At 36.8% G+C, this 19977-nt stretch overlaps 1 protein-coding gene across 17 annotated transcripts in view; it reads right to left on the bottom strand.

Annotated features, from left to right (window-relative positions):
- The window catches only part of PPP1R9A (protein phosphatase 1 regulatory subunit 9A), a 313162-nt gene that overhangs the window by 154632 nt on the left and 138553 nt on the right, over window positions 1–19977 (bottom strand). The window lies entirely within an intron of this gene.

The following is a 19977-nucleotide window of genomic DNA, read 5'->3' as shown; positions in this document are numbered from 1 at the left end:
TCTTTTGTCACCCTCCCTCCCACCCTTCCTATCCCACCCCTCTAGGTGGTCACTAAGTACAGAGGTGAACTCCCTGTGCTATGCTGTAGCTTCCCACTAGCTATCTAATTTACATTTGGTAGTGTGTATATGTCCCTGCCACTCTCTCACATCATCACAGCTTACCCTTCCCCCTCCCCATATCCTCAAGTCCATGCTCTAGTAGGTCTGTGTTTTATTCCCATCCTACCACTAATCTCTTCATGACATTTTTTTTTTTTTTTAGATTCCATATATATGTGTTAGCATACGGTATTTGTTTTTATCCTTCTGACTTACTTCACTCTGTATGACAGACTCCAGGTCCATCCACCTCATTATAAATAACTCAGTTTCATTTCTTTTTATGGCTGAGTAATATTCCATTGTATATATGTGCCACATCTTCCTTATCCATTCATCTGTTGATGGACACTTAGGTTGCTTCCATGTCCTGGCTATCGTAAATAGAGCTGCAATAAACATTTTGGTACATGACTCTTTTTGAATTATGGTTTTCTCAGGGTATATGCCCAGTAGTGGGATTGCTGGGTCGTATGGTAGTTCTATTTGTAGTTTTATAAGGAACCTCCATACTGTTCTCCATAGTGGCTGTATCATTTTACATTCCCACCAGCAGTGCAAGAGTGTTCCCTTTTCTCCACACCCTCTCCAGCACAAACAGGATATTGGTAGCTCTTTCTTTCTGACCTAAATCATTCAAAAGACTACTAATGTGGTCTTCAGATGTAGCTGTAAGAAAATTATTGTCCTTCTTTCTGCTGAAATAGTTGTTTTATTTGAAAAGTAACTGGACATAGGTATACAATCCCTCACTTAATACACTGAAGAATATTTTTTAAAAAGAAATGTATAGTTCATCAAGCCTAATTAATTTGCATGATAAAAACTGACATTTTCCATTAAATTCAACAATTATGAAGTTTCTAGACTGTGCCTGACAAAACTTTGTCATGTCCTCCAAAATCTTAAAATCTAGGAGTAGTTTTTTAAAAAATATACATTAAAAAGTGATAATAAAAACATCAATAGAAAGCAGGACAGAAGGTCAGAGATGAAAGAAATTAAGTCTATTGCCTATAAAGCTGGCCCTGCTAGTCCAGATGTGCTTTACATTCATATTATCGGAAAACTGGCAACTCTTACATGCTGTATATGGTAACCTATAAGCCAGAAATACATGCTGCGTACAAAGAAATAGATGTAGTGTGGTTCCTAATTCTACATACTTCTCAAAATCGTGTCATTTATAGGCTTTGTACCAGAATGCATAACTGTTTTTCTTCCTGACTTTCAATATGTTTTCATAGCCTTGTACCATTCACTTGGTCTCTACATTTCTCCAACACAATAAACATTTCTGCATCAAAATGAACACTTCTAAACTATGGGGTTTGGAACTTTTAAATTAATCTTTTCATAAAATATGCTTCCTGTGTCCCTTCCATAGAACCTTCCAATATTTTTCTTAAATTGTCAGGTTTATGACTTTCTCTTAGCCTTTTTGATCTTTCACTTCCCTTACATGTTTTGGTAATCACTTATTTATTCATTCATCAAAAATTTACAAAGAATCAACTCTATGCCAGACATTGTGCTAGACACTGAAGAAGGCACAGTTTCAAGTAGCTCACAGCTCGGTAGGGACATAGAAATCAAAATAAACAACTAAAATATATGTGATAACTGATGTAACAAAGGAATATACCAAGTAATTTTTTTATTGTCATGAATTTCATGGAGGGGAAAATATTTGAGTTGAATCCTAAAGAATAAACAAGGATTCACATATTCAAATGTAGAAGAGGTGGAATGTATATTTCAAATATACGACACTAGAAAAAAAATCTATATCTGTATCTTTTGGAAAACATGGACAGTTGAGTGGACCACAGTGCTGCATGCCTAGGGGAGCAAACTTTAACAACACACAAAAAAAGTTACTTGGATCTGGAACGTACATGTCCTGGAAACTATCGGCAGAGATGACTGGAAATTATTCCATTGATGTTTGCCACTTGTCTACTTCTGCTAATAGGATCAAGTATATGATTGCTAAACAAGGATTCAAACGATATTCATACTGGAACATAACTCAATTTTGCTACCAACTTAATGTGTGAATAAAAAAATGTGTGTATACATACACATGTATATATGTGTATATGTGTGTTTGTGTGTATACACACACATCTGCTATCAAATGTCCTTCCCCAATCAGTCTGGTTTATAAAGTCCATTTGGGGATATCCAGAAATTAAATAAAACAAACAGAAAACTAACTATATGACTACATATTGGAAAACAGTACTTTAAATAATGTTTGAGGCATGTAGCAATCAGATGACCATATCACCATTTAATTCTGTAGAGAAGAAATAATGTAATATACTTTTCATCTTCAGCTTGTTCATAGTCTGGTAAATTATGTGGGCACATAGGTAAAACCTATAAATACATGAAACAGAAAAGCCAGAATTCATTATTTGCAAATTAAGCTTTTGTTTACCAGGAGAATCCAAGAGGTTAAACAGAAAAACTGTTAGAACGAACAAGAGTTCAGTGAAAACAAATTTCAAAACTACCAAAAAAGCCCATAATAGCTTTAGAAAATATAACAGAAAAGATCAGAAATTATAAAATACTCAAGAATTGGTGATTATAAATGTGCAAGGATATCCTTTATCTATAAAACTTAACTGAAAAATTCAAAAAGCCTTGAATAAGTGTAATGCCATACTATGTTATTTGATTAAAATCCTTAATATTGTAAAAACCTCTATGATCCTAAATTACTGTAAATGTCTCTTTGCCCCAATTTAATTTATGAATTCAGGGCAATCAAAATTAAAATCCCATTAACATTTTTCATGGAAACTAACAAGCTGCTTGCAAACAAGGAATAAGGATGGAAATAGACCCTATCAGATACCAAAACATAAAATAGGGCTTCCCTGGTGGCGCAGTGGTTGGGAGTCCGCCTGCCGATGTGGGGGACGCGGGTTCGTGTCCCGGTCCGGGAGGATCCCACATGCCTTAGAGCGGCTGGGCCCATGAGCCATGGCCACTGAGCCTGCGCGTCCGGAGCCTGTGCTCCACCAACGGGAGAGGCCACAACAGTGAGAGGCCCGCGTACCGGGAAAAAAAAAAACAAACCATACTTCGTTTATTAAGGCAGTGCAGTTTGCCCCAAGATAGATCTATTTTTGTACTCTATTCTGTTTCACTCTTCTACTTTTCTATTCAAATTAGCTTGGTTGGTCTATTCAATAAATAGTAGGGAAAGAATGAGATATCCATCTGAAAAAAGATTCCTATTTCATATGATTAACAAAAAGTAAAACTTACATTGGTTAAGAACAAAAATTATAAACTATTAAGCTGCTAAAAGAAAATATGAGACAATGTTTAACAGGCTAGAAAGGACATTCCCAAAAAGCCGTAGAAATCCTAGAAATCCTAAAGAAAATGAACAAACTATTTGATTAAAAATTAATGCTAAAAACTTCTAGGTAACAAAATATACCATAATGAAATTACAAAACAAGTCAAATATTAGGAGAATATATTGCCAAATATCAAAATGAAATATGAATATTCATAATATAAAAAGGGTTTTATCAACTTAAACAACTACATCTGTAAGTAGGGGAAAGGAAACTGAGAATTCAACAAAGACATATTAATGTTCAATAAATGATGTAAAGGTGCTCAACTTCATTAAAAATTAAGCAAATTTAAGAAGGAAATACTATATATTCACCCATAGGATGATTTTTTTTTAAAAAAAAGACTGCAACATCCAGTGTTTGTGAGGATATAGGAAAAAGAATACACTTGGAAAAGCAGGAAAAAGGTCGCAATTTGAGAATAGCTATCAAGATTTTAAATGTAAATGCCTTTGATCCAATAACGCTATACCTAAGTATTTATAGAGATACTTGCAGGTGTGCACAGATACCTGTGCAAGGAAGTTCATTACAGAACTATTTGTAATAGTATAAGATGGAAAATTACCTAAATGTTCAATGATAGAGAAAATGTCTTACTAAATTATAATATATACAAATATGTAATTTCATGCAATGATTTAAAAGATCTATCTCTGCTGACATGAAAGGCTCTGAAATACATATATTATTTAACCAAAAAAAGCACATGGCAGATATACCTATATCTACTGATATATCCTTTTGTATCTATTTATATATTTCTATATATACATATATAGGTATAAATATGTTCTCAATTGGTATGACCCTAACTTTAAATTAAATACCTCCTAAATTCTCTAGCTATGTAGCTCTTGCCAAATTGTAAAACCACTCTAAGCCTCAGTTTCATTCACAAAATGGCTATTATAATAATAATACCTACTGCATAAAGCTGCTGTAAGAATGAAATGAGATAGTCTAAATAATCATGCTGGGTTCAATGTCAGGGGAGGGAAAGCTGTCCCAGGGTAATATGAGATAATAATATTGCCCCAGATACCTACACTCACCTCATATTCTCATTTATAAATAAGTTTTGAATATTTCATCCACTATGATGCTTAATGCCCTCAGAACAAAAATCTGCAAGACTAATTTAGTATTATAATGTAAACTGGACTGCCAAAATCCCTACTTGTGTCCAGAGCAATACAGTATCATTACACAATGGCTCATCATCTGCTGCTAGGCTTTGTTTTGCCTTGACCAGGTAGAAACTCAGAGATGAAAGGAAAATTGACCTAGGTAAAGACTTCCCCTTTCATCAAATGGTCAGGACTCTTTCAGTATTCTTATAATAGTTCTATCATTTTTTTATATTACCATAACTGCTCTACAAATATATATGAATAGTTAATTACACAAATAATAATCAGAGCTCCATCACGATACCACTGCAATGCAAAAACGCAAAAAACTAAAGGCCCAACAGCATCCTCGGTCCTAATATTCAATGCCATTCAAGATATAAACACATATATTTAGTTCAGTCACCTTCACATTGTTCCTGCTTTATTTCACTGAGAAAAGCAAACAAAAGGATGTTTAAGTTTAAAACTTCTTGTTTCAGAGCCAACGAGTGATATTCTATTCCCTGATCAAAGGAAACAAAACAAGACCATATCCCTTGCTTTGCAGCAGAGGCAGGCTTTTAGGGATAACAAGTTTACAAATACAGTTAGCAATGACATTTCTGACCCAGCAACCCAAGGCTATGAAAAACAAATAAAGTTAAAATTAGCTTATAAGATTTCAACTAGAATCATTCTTTTTCACATTTCTGGTAGTTTGAGCTCCAACACTTTTTCAAAACAACAGCAACATTTTTTTCAACAATAAGGGAAAAAAACCACCTTATTTCCTTTACTTCCTTACGACACATTTTCTTTAATCAATGCAGGTCAAAATGAATTCAGGATTTTCTGTAAATACTGACTGGAAGGAATCTCCCACAAGCTTCCACAAGGTCTCAGTTCCACCTGTCGTCTGGGTTCTGCTGCACCTCCTTGACACATTAAAGATGGAAAATGCTGCAGGTTCTTGCAAGCTGTGTTTCAGATGATGGTTTAGCACAGCATGCTCCTGGAGATTAGCCATGCGTTCACATGCTTCCACGAACAGGCCTCACTTATCACAAGCCTCCTTGGCAGAACTCACTCTAACTCACCTTCACATGAGACTCTCAACTGAAACTAAGAGAAAACATGGAGAAGAAAGTCCATATCTTAAAGTTTTAAAAACAAATCTGGCAATAAACCATCCTCAGAAAGGAGGATCCTGACAGCCTTAGAACAATGTATAAAGCTTCAGTTTCCTTTTCGTCCCTCACTGATTTATGATATAAGAATTATAGTTTCTTGATTGCCTACTGTGTGCCAGGGAGTATGTTAGGTTCTCGTTGCAAATTGACATAAGCCAAACTGAAGTGCACAATTATCAGGCATTTGGGGGTAAGCGTTGGCAGTCTCCAAAGATTCTAAATAAGTGAGAGCTTTCTGCTGCATATAAACACATTGATGAGCAAGAGGATGGAAAAAAAAGACTCACAGCTCTATCGTGCAAGCTCAGTAAAGTCTCAGATTTCTGTCTTTTAGTTACTCTGACAACTAACCTGCATGGAGGTATACTTAAAGCAACTGTGACAATATTCTACAGTAGGATGTGTCTAATTTTCTAACTGGATCCCTCAACGGAATCCTACATTTCAGAAAACAGGACCAAATGAGAACTAGAGTTAGGTGCTACTCTAAAAGCTTAGCTTGCTTGACTCAAAGTCCATTTACATAAAATATTTCTAAAACCAATCCACATATTTTCTTTTTTTTTTTTTTTTGCGGTATGCGGGCCTCTCACTGTTGTGGCCGCTCCCGTCGCGGAGCACAGGCTCCCGACGCGCAGGCGCAGCGGCCATGGCTCACGGGCCTAGTCGCTCCGCGGCACGTGGGATCCTCCCGGACTGGGGCACGAACCCGCGTCCCCTGCATCGGCAGGCGGACTCTCAACCACTGCGCCACCAGGGAAGCCCAACACATATTTTCAACATTACACATTTCACCAATTATTTGTAACATCCCCAACATTAATAAACCTTCCTATTTAAAGTATGCATCTCTGGAATGTAGACTTCTAATTAGGGACTTTCAAATACTAATCCTAGAGTGAAGATTCATGTTTGTTCTACCTAGAATGCTAACCAAAGGCTCCTAAAACAAAGTTATTACCATAAATATGTTGATATGTGTGCTGAAATAACTGGAAGTAAATTACAGACAATATAAAACATTACACAAGTGATCTTTAACTTTTGTACCAACTTATCCAGTAAGTAAGGCAGAAAAGAGGAAAGATTTGAAGCTCAGAGAACAATATACATGGTATATATGAGGATAACTAATAAAGACAAAGTCTATAAGGACAAAAGGTATATTTCACTAATTGTAAGCCTAGTGTTTTCATGAATAGCTAAAGAACAGGAAGTGAAAAAACAAATATACTCTACATAATGGGAGGTAGACAGCAGGCTAGTCAAAAGGCAACACAAAGTGGCCTTTATTTTTCAGTGTTCTCCAGAGAAACACAACCAACAGGATGTGTGTGTATAAAATATTTAATACATACTATATTTGTATTTATATTAAACTAGATTTATTTTAAGGAATTGGCTCACGTGATCATAGAGACTGACAAGTCCAAAATCAACAGAGTAGCAGGCTGGAGACCCAGGGAAAAGTTGCTGTTGGAGTTCAACTCCAAATGGTTCTCTTTGCTTCAGGGGAGGTCAGTCTTTCACTATTAAGGCCTTCAACTGGTTGGATGAGTCCCACTCACATTACAGAGGGCAATTTGCTTTATACTCAAAGTCTACCAATTTCAATGTTAATCTCACTCAAAAACACCCTCACAAAAACATCTAAAACACTCTGTGACCAAATATCTGGCCACCATGGCCTAGCCAAGTTGACACACAAAATTAACCATCACAAAGGCCTTAAAATAGAATATTCTCTGGCTCCAAAAGCTAGTCTTTTGACATCTGATGAAAATAATCATATCTAGATAGTGTCTAGATATCTATATCTAGATATCATTGGAGTGTTGTAAATTTTTTTATCCCCAGATATTCATAGAATGTACACAAAACCCATGATAAAATCAAATATACATTTTTGTATTATCAATAGCACCAATCACTTCATACTTGTAGATTATCAACAACCAAATATGAAGGATGCAAACTCTTCAAATTTAGAATAGCTGTGGTTGACTCTGTAGAAAGATAAATGCAAGGAAACTTTTTATGAAAGAACATTTTAAAATAAGTGGAGTTTTATCAAGGTAACATATATAGAAATTATCAATGAAATAAAAAGATTAGAAGGTCCTATATCTCTTCATTTTGACAAAATAGAATTCAATTATAATTAGCACATTTATCCACAAATATATATAGTTTAAGTACTTGAAAAATCTTTAAATTAAGTTTAATATCTCCTTACAAAATCAGTTTATGCCTTTAATGTAATCAGGAAGAAATTCCATCATAAATAGATATAAACTTAGCTCATTCGAAACTTGGATAAATTGTCCAAATCAGTGAATTTTTCCAGTAGACCGTTTAACAGAAAACTGGGCAATTCCACTGATGTTCATGTTTTTCACTGTATTTTTCAAATTATAATAAACAATTAAACATATCCATGAGAAACTAGCAATGTTCTCTTTCAGCTCAGCCAAACTTTTAGTTTAATCAGAGACATATGCTTTACAAAACTGACAACTGGTGGCCAGCATGAAATAAATTGGTGGCCTTGGTCCTGTTCCCACTGGACAGGTGTCTCCATCACAGAAAAAATGAACTAATTGGCACCTTTTTTGGGGGGGGGCGGACAGGGTAATCTCCTTAGAGGAATACCTGATTTCCCATTCACAGAAGTTAATACTCTTGTACATATACAAGAAGATGAGTTATGAAGTCAGCGTCTGTTCTAGCATTTGTTTTAGCAGTTGGTATTCACTTCTTCTTTTACTACCAGAGCCAGCACCGTGTTTCTAAAAGCCCATGGAGGGAGAGTATTCTGAATTGTCTAAATAGGAAAACAGATCGGGGGGAGTACTATAGCATGTGTGGGTAGTGAGGTTAAAGGGGGAAAGGGGGCCAATGACCAAACCAAAGAGGCTGAGAAGAGAAAGACTTCCCTAGGGTATAGAAGTTGCTCAGGTATAGACGTTTACACTCCCCCATGCAAAGCTCCCAAGGGTGACTGCACCTCTGATGGGAGGGCTAAGGGGTATCATGAGGACTAAACAGTAAACTCTGAGGTTTTAAGAACCTTGGGTTTTAGGAACCCCAGGCCCCAAATTTTGCCTGGAAACAGAATAAAAGAGCCTTGAAGGGAACTTGACCATCTGTTCAAGAATATCATCAGAAGTAACAGTGCAGGTTAAAAGGAGAAGGACTTCTAACATAAGGAATTCTGTAAAACTCTCAAAAATTGTGCACTTACCCAGGGTAATGGGAGAAAATGTGAAAACATGGATGGGACTAAATACCAGCAAACAAGTGGGTAAGGATCTCAAGAAGGTTAACTTTAGTACAGCAGAAGAAAGGAATGTGATGTAAAGCATCCTAGTGGTAGGTGAACTAAAATTGATTCCTATCTTTAGATAATAAAATGGGCTGAAGACCAGGTTCCTTACACCTCCTGTGGTGGTCTTTTGATATGCCAACTTGACTAGGCTACAGCCCCCAGTTATTTAATCAAACACTAATCTAGATGTCACTGTAAGGTATTTTGTAAATGTGACTAAAGTCCAAAATCAGTTGACTTTAAGTAAGGGAGATTACTCTAGAAAATCTGGGTAAGCCTCATTCAATCAGTTGAAGGGCCTTAAGAGCAGAGTTGAAGCTTCCCAGAGGAAGCAGAAATTCTGCCTTTGGAGAGCAGCTTCAATCTGTTGCAGAGTTCCACCCTCCCTCTCATCTTGATGGCCTGCCCTACAGATTTCAGCCTTACATACCCAGCCCCTACATTTGTGTAAGCCAATTGCTTGCAATAAACCTCTTGATATGTATCTTCTACTGGTTCATATTCTCTGGTCGAACTCTGACTGATACACCAATACTCCAAGTATAGGACAAAGTACAGTTATTTGGAGCAGTGGTTTCCAAGGTGCTGACTGTGACCTATAGGGGTTGTAAAATCAATCTAGTAGGTCATGAACAGCATTGAGAAAAGTTAAATAGAGAAGAATAGAAAACATCAGTGTTCATTACAGTTAGTAAGAGTATGTATTATACTTTAAAATTTCCAGTGTGATTTAAACACACACACACACACACACACACATGCATGTACCATGTCTTGATGTAAAATGGTTATGATGTAGATGCTAAAAAAACAGTATGCTTAAGCAATGATTTTTTTAAAACTCTAATCCACAGAGAATTCCCATTTAATTTACATTCTATTCTAAAAGTCAAAATAGGCAATACAAGCTTCTCAAACTACTAAGCCTACGAATGATGACAGTAGGTGCAGAAAAAACTGCCCTTCACATTTCTTCTCCTTCCTGAGCCCCTGATTCTTACTTCAATTTTTTATTGAGCACCAGCTCAGTGGTTGGCACTGTGGTCAGTACTCAGAGCACCGAATCATCTCAGACCTGTGACTGTAACCAGCATAAGAGCTGTAAAAGAGAGGAGGACAGTGCTATGGGAGCACACGGTGGAGGCATCTAAGCCTACCTGAGGGGGCTGGGGAGAGGTGTAAGCAAGAAAGGATGAGAGATCTTAAAAGCACAGACTTCAGTCAGCTATGGTTGCCATCAGCAAATAATAAGTGGGGAAGGGAAGGCATGTGGAAGGCATTCTGGGAGAACGAATAATATGTGCAAGGTAGGAATGAGAGAGAAGAAGAGAATTAGGGAGCAAGAAATAATTCGATCTGGCCAAAGCTGGAGTGGTGAATGAATGGTAAGAGATGTAGAAAAAGTATGTAGGGAGAGCTTTGTGACACATGGTTTGTTGTGTGAATAAAATTCATATGCTCTAACCTTGAAAGATAATGGGAGTTTATGAAGAGGGTTAGAGGGGACCAGAATTGGAAGGGGAGATGAGCTAGAAGCTCTAGGAATCCTATATCTTCCCCCTTTGGGGGGACTAAGTGGGAGCCTAAGTCCTCAAGGTACTAAGAGACTTTCCCCAAAGTGCCCCTGGTGGCGCGGCCCGTCGTTCACATGACAACAAAAGGCAGTCAGGGACATAGGCACACTGCCCTTGCACAGGGACTGGGAAGCAAAAAGAGCAGAGGCATCATCAGTCTCAGAAGGACCACGAGTAAACCCAGGTACTGGGAACTGAAGCTCCTCTCCAAGGTCCGCTAAAACAACAGAGGCATGTGAGTGACAAAAGCAACAAAAGACTATCTTTAATGAATCGTTAGGGTGAAATTATGTAGAAATCATGCAAGATGAAGGCCTATCTAAAATCCTGCACTTCCGGAGTGTGCTGGTCTCTAGAAGAGAGCATCTATACTTGATGTTTAACACCTTTTACCAGAATCTATACTTGAGGTTTCACATTATTTTACCAGAGGTCAAATAATAAAAGCAAAGCCTGCACAATTTTCCAAAATCTCCGACAGGTTCAAATGTTGATAGAGCTAAAAAACAAAAACAAAAACAAACCGAAAAAACTGTTTTAGCAAGCATTTCTACCACCAACTGAGACCTACAGAGCAAAATGAAAATTTTAATTTTTGTAAAGGTCATGAGTAAAATACGCTTAATTTTTAAATTCTGCAAGCTGAGGCCAGACATCACATGGTGGACAAAACTGAAAAACAAGACCGAAGCACAAATAACCAATTGTTAGGGAATGCATATATACATGAGGACACTGATGCTATGTACAAGGCTGAACGCGTAAACAGGAACTTTACTACATTCGGCACAGCTGTGGATCCACTGTTAAAACTAATTATGTTATCCTACAAAGCAGGAAAGACTGCTTTCTTATAAACAAACTGTCCCTTCCATTTAGACTTCTCCAAGAACTATAGTCAAATGTAATTGACTGATTCGGGATCATCGTTGAAAATGTCAACATAACGGTAAATCTACAAATGGTATCTGTCTCCTTCTTCCCTTATTTATTGGCAAAACCTAAAGGGCAGCAGTTCTTTATGGGAAACAAGACAATGGGCAATCTTTGTCAAAACATGCGGAGGACAGTGCTGTCACATTAATTCTTGGTGTGTGTGAGGTGAAAGCTGCCATCACTTCCATTACCATAGGATTAATGGTCAAAGCTGGGGATCACTGACCCTTGAATCACAGTAACTTTGACCTCATATATCTTGTAATAGAAATGATGACTTTGTAAATACTGTGTTAACCACTATGCTTCTTTTTTTTTTTTTTTTTTTTTTTTTTTGCGGTACGCGGGCCTCTCACTGTTGTGGCCTCTCCCGTTGCGGAGCACAGGCTCCGGACGCGCAGGCTCAGCGGCCATGGCTCACGGGCCCAGCCGCTCCGCGGCATGTGGGATCTCCCAGACTGGGGCACGAACCCGTATCCCCTGCATCGGCAGGCGGACTGCGCCACCAGGGAAGCCCGGGCAATATGCTTCTTAAATCAATTGTCTCCACAACCTCAGAAACTGTCCATACAAAAAATGATGCCAACAAAGCTAAGTGGTAATTTATTAAAAATAGGTGATTGCTTCGCAAACAGAGAAGAGGGTGCAACAACCACTGCTACCTGGGTTCCTGATTTATGCATAGTCCACACTTCTGGGACAGTTCAATGCCTTCATGACACCTCAAACTTAAAGGGGCCCAAGGCAAAACTGTAGTGTCTCCCATCCTCTACAACAAACTTGGGAGGCAGGGTTGGGGTGGAGAACAGAAGGAGAGAGAGTGATCTATGAGTGATTTTACATTTCTTCTGCACACCTTTTCTGTGCTTTCCAATTCTGCATAATGACCAAGTATTACTTTCTTACGGGGGTGGAGTGGGAAAGACATTCTAAAAAGCCTCCTAATGTCCTCCTCTCCCACAGGAATAAAGTTGACATATTTAGAAGGACATCAAAATTCTCCAAGATCTGACTCCAGCCTACCTTGCCAGCCTTTACCTAGCACTACTTCCTTTCACTCACCCTATGATGCAAAAATTGTTACTACTTTGTTATATGTCTGCAAAACTTCTTTCACCTCTCTTGGGGTCTCTCCTACAGAATTTACCCCATGCTATATATTGTATTTATCTGTGATCACATTTTCTATTCAAATAAAATGTCATCTCCCTGGGGCTGGAGTAGTCTTATTGATCTTTCTACTACCTGCTGGTTTTGTTTTTGTTTTTTGTTTTCCATCTTTATTGAGGTATGATTAACAAACAGAAATTATATCTTTTTAACAACATGATGTTTTGATGTAAGTATATCTTGTGAAATATTTACCACAATCAACATCACCTACTGTTAACAGTAAAATGTCTTAAAAGCAACGGGTCTTTTATCATTGTCAGTGATATATATATGGATGGTATCTTAAGTCAGAACTGCTTCTGAACAAATGAAAAGAGACCTTCACAAGGCAAAAGGGAGCCTCAATCCTAAAATGCTTCAAAATAAAACTAACAACTTCAAAACAAAGACGTCTTCACATATGCACAGTTTGGGATGATCTTTAGTGGTCACCCTTTAGTCAAATAAACCTGTGATAAAACCCAGTTAGCATAAACATTTGCAAGGCTGTATTCTAGAAGAGATGACTTAACAACCTAGTCTGAATGATTATTTATGTCAGAGATCAAGTATTACCAAAGAATGGGTATTTATTATTAAAATTAATTTTAAATCCTATTGTACATAATACCAAAAAAGGACCACTGCCCCCCGTTTATAAGGCCAGTTAGCTCCTGGTAAGAAATTTTATAATGTTCCCCTTTTGATCAGATTAGTATGACTGACAAGAGAAGTCAATTTTGTAGAACTGATTGTTTTTAAAGTGTATTTTGAAATGCTAATATGAAAGTGTATTGGTACAAATAGGGCAGTCAAGGGTAATTAGCTCTCTGAAAGTGTAACATTTAAAGAGCTATAATAATATCTAATATTGGGTTCTCTGCTTGAAATAAGACACTGGCAGGAGAAATTTTAAAGTATTTCACTTGTGTTTAGACAGTGGATTTAAATATATAAATATATAAAAGTGGTTGGCTTCTTTTGTAGCTTTGAGTGCAGCATCACTCCCTAAGTGAGAGGGGGTCAGTTAAGGTCCTAATGTCTCACAACTGTGGCAGGTTTGGTGATTAAATCCAGCAGTCACTCTTACAGTTTTGTGTTCTGGTCACGGTGGTCCATCCATGAGAAACTCCATCTGCTGGTACCTATCCTCTCTCAAGCCAAAAATTACAAACAATGCAGAATGTGTAAGAGCTAAGTCTACCAAAACCTGTTCCCATGTCGTCTCCACCTGCCATACTGACATCAGGAGTGTAAATGTGTTTGTCATGTGCCTAAATTTGATGTCCTCAAATGCCCATCTGCCTTTTGCTAATCGACCTGACATAGAAGGTTTAGAAGAAAAGTTTAATACAAACGAGAATGTACCTCACCCTTTCACATTGGAAGAAGCAAAAGACGCTGTTTGGAAATATAGGACTCAATTCCTTAAATAGTTTGAAGCCTCATTATGATAATATCCTCCAACATTCGATCACTTCCTTCTTTTCCAGAACTATTTTGAGTCTTCTGTTAATCACTTAGTGCTTATATCCTGCCTTTTATTTGTTAACAATATTTTATGTGTTTAAATCTTATTGTTATCTGGCATCTTCAACACAAGATTAAAGTCTTATTCCCCACTGCATCTCCAACACTTGGCATCATGCTTGACACAAGGTGCCTACTCAACAGATGTCTGTTGACAGAAGTGCCTTATAAGGTAGGCTGTTGGATAAATTCATTTCTTTTGGAAATTCTGTAACTAAACTCTCTTGAATAGGTTCTCCATTCATTCAAATCGTTATTCAAGTTTTCCAGATAAGTTGTCAGCATGAGCAAAGGAAATCTTCCTGTCTGGTCTACCTGGCTAGCTTCCACTACAAGCTCTGGCATTTAGGGCACTGAGATTCTGGCAGCAGCTAAGGGCAGCATAAAAATGCAACACAGGGAGTCATTCCTTAACAAAAAAGTAGTATCAGAAACGGGACAGAAAAAGCTGGTCCTCTCGTAGTTAGGCCTGTTCCACTCTTTCCACTTTTTCCTCAATATATATAATGTAAATATTTGCCAATCAGCCCTATCATAAGAATTGAAAAGATGATTTCAACAGTGATCATCTGCTGGACAATAAGGAGAACCCACCCACTCTGCTTACAAGCAAACAGTAAACTTGGATAGAATTTTCCTTCGATTTTGTTCAAGAATATCTAAACAGAGAAATGACAGGTAGGTGATAATGAGGAGATGAGGAAGAGGAAGATAATTGTAGTTATCATTGAGTGACTCTTCTGAGATAAGTGTTCCATAATGGTCCTATTTCACAGATCAGTGAACGTCAGGCTCAGAGATGACAGGTAGTTTGCCCCCCAAAGACACATGGAAAATACATGTGACAACGGAAATTTAACCCCAGGTCTGGCTGGATTAAAAGTTCATGCCCTTTCCCGCATGCCATACAGCTTTGGTAAAGGAAGCATGATTAAAAACACCAAAATTTAAAATAAGCACCCCATGTAGAATAAACAACACACACACGCATGCACACACACACACACACACACACACACACACACACACACACACACCCTACGACTGCAAAGGACTAATAAATAAGGGGGGGGGGGGAATTCCAACTCACTAGAAACTAAAGAAATGCAAATTACATAAGTCATTTTTTATCTATAAAGATTTAAAAACAGGCAAAGGGACAAATTATCACTCTAATACACCATGGATGAAGAAAACTGGTGTAAGTTTCTAGAGAGCAATATGTTAAAAATCTTGAAAACTTGAGTATCAATTGACCTAACAGATTCTAAGGATTTAATCTAGTGAAGTCATAGATTATATTTACCCAGAAATATATGTACACTGACATTAATCACAGTATTATTTACAAAAGGAGAAAAATTCAAAGTTAGCTAAATGTCAGAAAAGAAAGGATGAATAAATAATGGTATATCCATAAGATGGAACACACTGATTCTTACAGATGTACCATAATCATCATGCTTTGTAAGATTATTTAGTAACACAAAAAATGTTAAAATATAGGTATGTGAAAAGATAATAAAACCACGTGTGTGTACACACACATAGAATATGAATGATCCCAATTATGCATATACATATAGACATGATAATCTGAGGTACTAAAATTATAAATAACTTTATTTTCTTTATACTTTTCTGGCTTTAAAAAAACTAGTGTTGGTAAATAAATGAAAAATAAAAATGTTATTTTTAAAATACTCATTACCAAATCTTTAATGATTAACAAGCATAAGTCTTTCCGCATACTGTAAAAGCAAGTTTATCTTGCTTTATATTAATTTAAAATATATTTTAATAGCACATCCAGCATTAACTTATATAATGATAACCGATGTTTGCAATGAAGAATCTAAGGAACAAATATCTTCAATGCAAAATAAAATCACATTTGGGTTTTTAAAATATAATTTATGTGCCAAGCATTTATGTGCCAAGCAGTTAGAAACTATGCTTTAGAATTAAGGTACTATTCACGAAAAAAACAAAAAATATTTGAGAGTTTTGACCTTAAATACCAAGACACTACAAAAACCTTGATCCTCAATAACAAAGAAGATCTAGATCCCACTACTTACGCAAGAGAGCTTAGTTACTGGAACACTGGTTTTAATTCTGAGCATATGCTATAGGAAAGTCAGCTGTAAATTTTCTTCTTTCAGACATCTGGCTGAGGGTCTGCTCAGTGGAAAATCACTACTCATGCTGAGCAAAAACCTAATACTATGCTTTGGCTGAAGTTTTCTGGGCTGCTTGTGTGTTTATGTGGAATGATTTTTTTCATCATATGAAAACAGGAGAACTGGTCCCCTGAGTAATATTTATAGATAAGTATGGCAAACTGATCAGTTTGAAGAATATAACTTTATTTAAAACTCAGGTAAATCAACTATACTCCAGTAAAATATTAAAAAATAAAATAAAACTGAGTTAAATTATAAATCGATTTAATTCAGAAAATAATTAGCTTCTAACGCATATAGCCACAGAATTTTACAACTAGATGGGATCCTGGCAATGCCTAAATGAGGATACAAATAAACACACACCACACAGGATACTCACCCTCATTCTGTGGTGGATTAACCAGGTGAATAATGCTAGCTAAATTGAGTCATCTCCTAGCATCTTCAATGTAGTCACTGTTAATTGATCAAGTCGGGGGAAGGACAAAAGAAACAATTTGCCATGTTTGGTCTAATCTCTTATTTTAGTTTCAGGGGAAGCCATCCAAGATCACCCAGTTAATCAAACCTGATGTTATAACAGTAATTTCAAGATGTTATAGAGTATTTTTGATACTACCTTGTATTCCTTCAGAATAGTTCTCTATAAAAAGACAAGTAGCAAAATAAATCCTTTCATATGAACCAAAATGAGCCCTCCTCAGAAAACGATTCCAATTTGGATGTCGCAGTTATACTCCACATATAAGTTTTAAGCATTAAAAAGCTTTTGAAAAGAAAACATGTAAAAAAAGGATAGTAGTTGTTTTAAGATAGCTGAATTATGAATATGCTTTATTGTTTTTGTTATTTTCATATTTTTTGTTTTCTGCACAAAAATGGAAATGAAGAAATTCACTTAATTTTCGGCTGAAAAAGCAATACATTAGCATTCCTGCTTATAAATAGATGTCTGCAGGGTGACTCAGAAGATCTGCTATTCCACTTGTGTTATCTTAAGAAAGTTGACCTTTTTAGGTCCCCATTTTCCTCATCTGTAAAAATGAGAGGAGTGAAGCAAATGGTCTCCAAGATCACTTTCATCTCTGAAATTCCAAAATTGTACCTACAATAATCTATTTGAAAGTAGAATATTATCATTAATGGTTTCCAGTCTTAGCAGTGCCACTGATTGGGAGAAAAGGAACCACTTTTCCCCTGGCTTTCTTTTTCATGGGAAGGAACATCAATTAGTGTATGCCTCCAGACTCAGGTAAAAATGATCTACTTATCTGCCTGGTCCTTTAGGGATATGAAACTAGGCCTGTGTGACTCTGCTCTTCTCTTTTTGAAGCAGGTACTCATATTCTGGTCTGTTCTTCAATGTTTTAATTTTTAGGGCTTTCTCTTGGCTGGCTCGAGACATGTTATTTTTCAGTGTCAGCAGGAACTGAGTGGTAAGTCTAATTTTGGAGTTCAGAATTTAGGAAGACTAATGTTCCTACAAACCTAAGGTACACCTTCGTACCCACTCTTTAACAGGGGAACTTTGATATCTATAGCTATAACTTTACCAAGTTATCTCACATGTGGTGCAGTTTTATCGGAGAAGAGGAATACTGTCCACTGGGACCCTCAAACTCTAAACCTCAAAAAAGGAAAGTTTGTTTAGGAACACAGACCATTATGGGTGTAGTTCATCCTCTTTAATCTTTAAGGTTCTCCAACTGCATAGTGTTTTCTGAGTACTTACAAACTTCAGTAAAACTTCCATGTAATACAGAATGCTATGCTCTTTAAAAGAAAAAAAAGAAAGAAAGAGACTCTTGTAAAGGTACCACCATCCATTTAAGTCTCTTAAAGTACAAATCAGAGGAATGAGTACAATATACTCTGCCTCCTTAAATAGTCTGAGTTTCTCTCTTCCACAGTGACAGAAGCTCTCCTCATTGATAAATTACATTGATTATTATACATCATTTCTCAGCTACTACTCAGGTACCACTCTAATCACCGCATATTGTCACTAAAGCACTCTTCTAAAAACTTGAATTTCATTAGGACTCTTCTCTGCTTAGAGAGACAAAAAAAAATTGTTTTTGTTTCAAATTTAAAACCTTCAAAGGATTCTTATAAGCTATCAGACAAAGTTTCAACAATATAACAGATCTTACAAGAGTTTAAAATATTCTCACTTCTCATCCTCCCCCAATACACTCTTATCAGTATCTCCAACAATCTCAACATCTCTAACTAAGTAAAATAACCAGAATTCCCTTTCATGGTCCTGTTACCCATCTTACAAACAACTTAACCTTTAAGATTCCATGTAGACATTACTTCATTACCTTTCTTGACTAACAAAGCTGGAATTAGGAGCTTCTTCCACTCAAGTTCTATACTCTCCTCTATTACAAACTGGTGACCTTGGTTCAGTTCCAGGAGATATTCATAAGTGTTGCCTTAAAAAGGATTTCCTGGCTACATACACCTGGGAGAAAATCAAACACTATATTCACGATGAGTATTATCAGATTATAGCCACAGAGAAGACCTGGGATTATGAAACAACAATGACGATAACAACAAAAAAACGACAAAGCCCAGGATTTGCCAAACTTATTTGATCATTCTTTTGCAGCACACTTGTAACCATCCTAAAGAATAGTGTTGCATGGGAAACACAAATATATTAGATCATCTACCCCTTTATTATATATATTTCATCATGTTTCACTTTTCCCATGAAACTGTGAGTCCTTCAAGCATTACAGACCATGATCTAGTAAAGAGACTGCCCATATTAGGGATTCAATAGTACTGTGAATAAAGGAAATTTATTTTATTTGTAGTTTCAAACAAAACTAGAGTGAGGAGACAAATTTCTAATGAGCCACAATTAATGTTACAATTCAAAAAGTATTTATCTTTAAATAAACTATTGCGACCATATCTGATTAGAAAAAGAGAAATCCAAAATACATCACCAATTTCTCAATATGATAAAAGTAAACACCTGGTGCTATACATTCACATCTGAATTGTGTTTACTTCTATGCCTTAAAGGGTGAGGAAATGAGAAGGCAGCCTCACATTCTCAGCACAACTACAATAAGTGTGTTGGGCGGCTTTGCAGAATGGAATGACAATAATTTGATCAGCTTTATGCTTTTGTCCCTCTCGTATTCTAAACTCTTTTTCTGAGGTGAAATAGCATTTTCATGAATTTCAATGACTTCTTCTCTAAAGTATCAACTACTTTATAAGTTATGTTCGCTATTTTCCTTGATATTATTTTTACACCTCTTGAGCTGAAGTTCAAATGTATTCTATATCCTTTTTTTTTTTTTTTTTTTGCGGTACGCGGGCCTCTCACTGTCGCGGCCTCTCCCGTTGCGAAGCACAGGCTCCGGACGCGCAGGCTCAGCGGCCATGGCTCACGGGCCCACCCGCTCCGCGGCATGTGGGATCTTCCTGGACCGGGGCACGAACCCGT

The sequence above is a fragment of the Kogia breviceps genome, chromosome 9, assembly GCF_026419965.1.
Source record: "Kogia breviceps isolate mKogBre1 chromosome 9, mKogBre1 haplotype 1, whole genome shotgun sequence".
Taxonomy (NCBI): domain Eukaryota; kingdom Metazoa; phylum Chordata; class Mammalia; order Artiodactyla; family Physeteridae; genus Kogia; species Kogia breviceps.
Note: the sequence above shows the minus strand (reverse complement) of the source record. Positions and strands in the feature narration are given on the sequence as shown.